Source organism: Triticum aestivum, chromosome 6D (assembly GCF_018294505.1).
Source record: "Triticum aestivum cultivar Chinese Spring chromosome 6D, IWGSC CS RefSeq v2.1, whole genome shotgun sequence".
Lineage (NCBI taxonomy): Eukaryota > Viridiplantae > Streptophyta > Magnoliopsida > Poales > Poaceae > Triticum > Triticum aestivum.
The window spans coordinates 484,389,348-484,395,851 of NC_057811.1; the positions used below are offsets into that span (position 1 = coordinate 484,389,348).

General features: G+C 50.8%; 1 pseudogene; it reads right to left on the bottom strand.

Annotated features, from left to right (window-relative positions):
- Positions 1-698: 698 nt before the first annotated feature.
- On the bottom strand, positions 699-3,334 carry LOC123142784 (probable leucine-rich repeat receptor-like protein kinase At1g35710; annotated as a pseudogene).
- Positions 3,335-6,504: the final 3,170 nt, after the last annotated feature.

Here is a 6,504-nt window from a genome sequence, read left to right on the forward strand (position 1 = left end):
CGGTCCGACGCGAGCGTCCGTTGCCCCCGGAAGAACTGTTCGCACTGGTTGAGCCAGTTGAGGGGGTCCTCAGCGCCGTCGTAGGTGGCGAAGGCGAGCTTGGCGAAGCGCGGCGGTGTTTGAGCAGGACCGCCGTGAGTGTACGGCTCGGCGGTACGGAGCAGCGAAGAGGATGGCGTTAGTCCGGTGTGCACAGGTGGTCCGCAGGAAAGCGGTGGAAGACGAGGTTGAGGGCGCGGCGGCCGGCGGCTGGGCGCCGTCCTTGCGTGGTGGAGAAGAGGCAGCGGCGGCGCAAGAGGCGGCTAGGGTTAGGTCTCCCGGCTCCCTAAGAAAAGCCGAGCAAATACTGATTGCTTCTTGCTTGATTAGATTGATACATCTTCTCTCCTTATATAGAGAGGTTTACTTGACTCCTAAGCAAACGACCCTAATAACGATAAGATAATTGGGCTAAGCCCCTAATAACGATAAGATAACTTGGGCCACAGCCCACTGTGCTAAGCCCCTAATATGCCAGTCATAACAAGAACACTCTTATATTATGTGACGGATGGAGTATGTAATAGTGCGTACTGTGTATCTTTTCTCTGAGAGATGTTAGGAAATGGGAGCAGATCCAGTGTTCCTCCAAAGAGGTCCCCATCCCACCGGTTGCCTCCAAGTGAGGGGGGACTGTTATTTCCAACAAATACTTCGTTTCATGGCACTCCACCTCGCAGACTGTTATCAGACAAATCCAGATGGTTGAGCTGCTTTAGTCCGCCAAGCTCTATTGGGATGAAACCCGACAAATTATTTTGCTGAAGGTTTAGGTAATCTAACGTTCCAAGGTTACCAAAAGAACTTAGAATTTGACCAACGAAATTGTTGAACGACATGTCCAACCAATATAGCCCTGAAATATTGCCTAGTGATGCTGGGAGATGACCTTCAAAATTGTTATCGTCCAGATAGAGATATGCAAGATTCAGGAGGGTATCACCAAAGATAGACGGCAGTGTTTTCCCAAGCATATTGGAACCTAATAATAAATATTGGAGAGAAGACTGATTGTATTTGTACAGGGTTCCGGGATTCCACCTGATAGCCTATTTTCAGCAAGGTTTAATTCAGAAAGGTTTGGGAGTTTTCCCAACTCATCAGGAATGGTTCCGGTGAGCTTATTATCAACAAGTGAGATCTCTTCAAGCTGACTGATGTTTTTTCGGCTTGGTGGGATTTCGCCGGTGAGATTCTTTCCTCCAAGATCTAACCACACTAGATTGGATAGGCGGTCTATACCGCTGGGAAATTCTCCTATTAGTAAGTTGCTAGACAGGACTAGGTTCTGTAGATTGGAGCAATTTGTAAGAGTATCCGGAATGATCCCTCCCAGTGAGCTTTTTTTAGAACGAAGGCTCAAGGGGGAGCCCGACTTTAAATTAACAAAGCCATCAACCGGCCAGGATTACACAAGGCCACCAAACAAGAACGACCGAAAGATACAAGGAAGCTGACAGAGCAGTTTACAACGCAACGCACACTACTGCACACATAGAGATACACATGAAAGACCTGCAAGTAATATCGAAGCCCGTTGCACATCGGCACCAAGAGCAAGGGAGCAGAGTAGCGTCAAGGATCAGCCAAAGGCCTGCAAGAACTGCGCGCAGCCGGATCGTGGGATTGGGATCACGAAACCTGTCTTCCAACGCCGAAGAAGACCCCAATCCTCTCGCCTAGGATCGAAGGCGCCGCACCGTCGGGTCGTTGGGCGCTCACCCGAGAGCAAAAGCAGGTGCCGGTCGAAACCCAGAGCAGGCATATCGCACAGTCCTCACCACGCCGAAGGCACACCACTAGCTGCACTGCCACCTGCCCGGGGTCACCGAGAGCAGAAGGAAAACCACAGGAAGGATTGTCGAAGAAACAAGCTGCAAAGACCCAAGGGCGAAGCTTGGGAAGCCTCTGCTTGGACTCGCAGCTGACGAGCGCTCTCCTATCTCGGCACCACTCACCCGGAGAACCAGACAAACCCAAGGCGGCGCCTCCAAGGAGGGAATGACGTTTTGGGCTTTCACCCGGGATCTGGAACGGGGATGGATACGGGAGACCTCAGCGGTGCCTCGAAGGAGAAAAGGCGATGCGCGCACGCGCCCTCACCGCCGTGGTCGGAGATCCGACCAAGGGTTTCCCCCGGACTCGAGATATGCCACCGGCACCCCGCCAGCACCGGAACTGGCAGCAAAAGCTGCAGATCGGACACAGCCGGAGGGGAGGAGTGAGCAGAGGGGGAGGAGCAGCTCGACCTTCAGATCTGGAGCGGAAGAAGACCGCGCCACAACCACCACCCGCCGGATCCGCGCCGCCCGAGCAGCCGAGGACGCCGGCCGTCACATCCCGCGCACGCCGCCTATCGCAGAGGCTGCGCCGCCTCGCCGTCCGGGGCCGCCGCCCCGGTGTCCGGGGTCCTTCGCGCGGGAACGAAGCGACGAGAGGCCTCGCCACAACCTTCATCGGCAGCCGCCAGGGCTTGCCAGGCGTCCCTCAGGTGGCGGCGAGGGGAGGAGATGTAGGAAGGGGAGCCGGCGGCGGGGGGAAACCCTAGTCGCCCCCGGGTCGCCCGCTGGGGACGACACGGGTGCCGGGGTGGGGGTGGGGGTGGGGGGGGGGGGGGGACAGAAGCAGTACTCCCGTCCCAGTGAGTTGCCCCACAAGGAAAGGTACCCCAATCTTTGGAGACGGTTGAAAGGAGGTATCACGCCGGTGGAGCCATTCATGGACAGTTGCAGACTCCTAACTCCTAAGGAATGTTAGATTCCCGAGGGACGGTGAAATCGTGCCCGACAAAGATAGGTTGGAAAGGTTCAGCTCGGTGACTCGCCCCGGGTACTTCGGGTCAACTGCAGACGACGCCCTCCGACTTGCAAACGGGGACGCTGCAGACGACGCCCTCCCAATTGCAAACGGGGATACCGGTGTGCCAAGATCTCAAGGCTTGACTTGAGACGATGGTGATGGCCCGCTTGAAATCTAGTAGCGAGATCACGTCCGTGCTATTATCATGGACTGTCGTCGTTGAAGAGGAACAGGGGATGCTGCCGACTCCACAAGAAACGAGCAGCAATGACAGTAGCGTAAGGATATGGCCGAGCCTCGCCGGTTGACTGGCACATGTAAGAAGGCCTTCCGTATCTCCGATCTTCCTGCCGCCGACTCTTGGTAGCCACCGCCCAGGTACGAACTCGTTCATTGCCGACGCCGCCGTCCGAGGGGAGACGCCGCCGCCGTATCTCCAGGGCAGGGCGGCTTGAATCCCTGTCGCCGGGATCGCACCCGCCGAACTCCGGGCCATGGCGATATCCAGCAGGCCATGGCGGCGATCAGCGCCGGGACAAGACCAGGAGGCCGCTGGCGTCTCCCTGATCCGTGAGCCCGACGCCATGGAGCTGCTCGTCAAGGTCCGACCCCTTTCCTTCTCGTCCCTAGCGTCAAGGTCTTCGGTTCCCTTCCCTGGTGCCATTTGATTTGATTCCATTCCTCTTCCTCACGCACGCACGTAGGCACGCGCGGGTCCAGCGGCAGGAAGGTCAGAGAGGAGGACCGAGGTCGTCGGTACGCGTGACTAAGGGACGTATCTTCCCGGAGCTACTTCGCCCTCGACGAAGAGGAGACCGCGGGCCAGAGCTCCTGGTCTCCCAGGGCTGCCGAGCGCAAGGAGCTATTGCCATGGCACCTCCTCGCTCGCCCTCGGTGCGGCGGCCGTGTATATGGAATTGTGCCCTGGTGGGGGCTCCGAGGGAGGAAACCGACGAGCACAAGGCACTACTGCCATAGCGTCCGGAGGGAGGCATGACGCGCAGGGCTACAGGGAATCCGCCGACGACATATGTGGCTTCTCCTATGCTTGATGCTGCTGTCCTTGCAGCGGCGGCAGCGGATCTGAGTCCCACCCGTTGGGATCGAACGATAGATGGCGTGAGGCAGCCGGATGCGAGTCCCACTCCCAATCCGAGGGCTCGACCTTCTCGATTCCTGGCTGCGGCGGGTGCGGAACTCCGAAGTGACGGTGAACTCGCCGGCGTCGCACTGCCCCCACACAAGCGCCATCAGGTCGGCAAGCTCTGGTCGCTCGTCTTGATATCAGCCATGTAATCATATCTCACTTCATTGTGCAATCTTGTTTCTGATTCCTGGAGCTTGGACATCGGAAATTCTTTGTTTGGAAGCATATTTTTTTAGATTGTTTCATCTTAGTTTACTGACAACGAAATTGTTAACCCTTCTTAATCTTTGGTTGGACCAACTAATTCACAAGCTTTTAGGTCAGATTTTTCACGAGTACTCACTTAGGCTATAGTTTTTCCTTTTCTTTTCTTTAACTCCCAGAAAAACAACAGCGTGCATTGCATCATATTAACCACTTGATATTACAGTGATCAATATATAGGAATTTGAACGCAAGAAACAACTAATAAGGTTGCTGAAAGGGTTAGGATTTGTACTTAAGGTTTTTTTCTTGCTTAGCAGTTCAATCTATTGAATTAAATAGTTGCCTATCTCTTCTATTATAATTGGATTTTTGCAAAGATCTTTTCAGACGAAGAGATCACGGGCTTATTGGCTTAAGCAAATGATCAAATCCTTGGGCACTGATAAATCGTTAGAGTATTCACGCTCCCGTTGCGACGCACGGGTGATTACCATATGAGTGTGATACAGTAGATTTCAAATTTTTGTGCAGTTGCATCAGCTACGACTTGTAAGGTATAACCTTTGGGACTGTATAGAGAAAAAAAAGTGTTTTTCCTGCACTACACACTCAAATCATTATATTGCTAATGCAAGTGAACAATCAGCATTTCTTATTGAGCCATGCTAATGTTTCTCTTTGTTTAATTGCGTACTCCTTTTGTTTACTTCTTCAGAAAGCACTTCGCTCTGTTGCACACAATAGCTATTTCTGCACCAATTTGTCCGAAGATATAAAGTTTGAACCAGCCATTAGCTTACATTTGGCCAGTTCATCTTTCAGGAGAATATGCATCTTACTTAGTTCGAGGTGAAATTTTGTTTGTCACGTCAGGAATCAAAAATATATGGTGCGTCCGTATCTTTTATATAAAGTCCTTACTATATATGTTGCTCCCTTCCATTGAATTGGATGTAACATTGTGTACACTTAATGTCGAGACTAATGTCTATTGCCAATTTCAGTATAGTCGAAACGTATTGATGGCACTAAAAATGTTTCTGCTTTTGCAAGTCTGACCTGACTCTTCTCTGTACTTATGTAATTGGTTTATTTCTTGATAGGGTGGTACTCTCTGAATTTCTTGGTGAGCGTTCCCGTTGCTGCATCGCATTGTGGCCGAGTCCTCTTGTTGGCCATGCCAGTGATATGAGCATGATGGTGTATACCGGCTTCCCAGACAAGTGTCTGTCGAGGCCGCACCGGGTATAGCTACTCTCCCTCTTTAACCAACAGCACCCAAACCGAGAACATAAACAGAATTCGACTCACTCTCGTATGGCTCGCCCTCGAGCCCTGGGCGAGTCGGCCGGGTCTTTCCCTCTTGTTCTGTTTCCGCCTAATTCGGAACTTAATTTGAAAGCCATATTTCGACCCGGACGCTTTTGGGATGCTTCTAATAACCAACGAATGGCAAGTGCTCTTCCTTGTTTAGATCCTATTTCAATCGAAGGATTCAATCCAGCCACAGGTTCCCCTACGGCTACCTTGTTACGACTTCACCCCAGTCGAAGACCCCACCGTGGTATGCGCCAATAAGACCACCTGTCTCCTTTTTATGTATCCATCTTGAACATTCTGTTTATGATGCGTATATGAAATCAATCAATGTTGCAACTCACACAGGTTTGTGGAGGTGATGGCACGAGTACTTACCAGGATGCTTGGAGATGCGTTGGCATATGTCCAGGTAATGAAATTGTTGGGAGTGATTGCTCAGCACATATCTGGCTAGACTAAATAATTCAGATGGATTGAAATTTTTTATCGGTAACGAGTTACACACATCTGTAATGCAGAACAACCTGGTCCATGCATGGGGTCTGACTTGAATATTTCAGGAGATGACTAGATGTAAATTTGACTTTCAGATTATACATCTGTGAATTGCGCAGAATCATATAGAGCAGATGGGCATCGTTGACACGTAGTGCATGAGTGCATGACACATTGCGCAATTAAGATGCTCTTAGGCCAGCTAAGTAACATAAGACAACTTTTGTATGAAGATCGGTTGTTCGGTTTCATTCTGACAGTTTAGAAGCTTTTGTTTGGCGTTTCTCTCAGCCGGATAATAGAGAAAAAGAGACTTACGCAGGGTATGGTTTCGCTCTCTAACAATAATTAAATTTTGTACTACTTAGAAAACTCGTTAGATGTTTTTACTGCTTGATCTCACATCATATTTACGTGCTAAGAAATAAGTTGTAACTGAAACAATAATGTTAATTTATGTAACTATATACTATGTTGGATATTAGTTTTTTATAAAA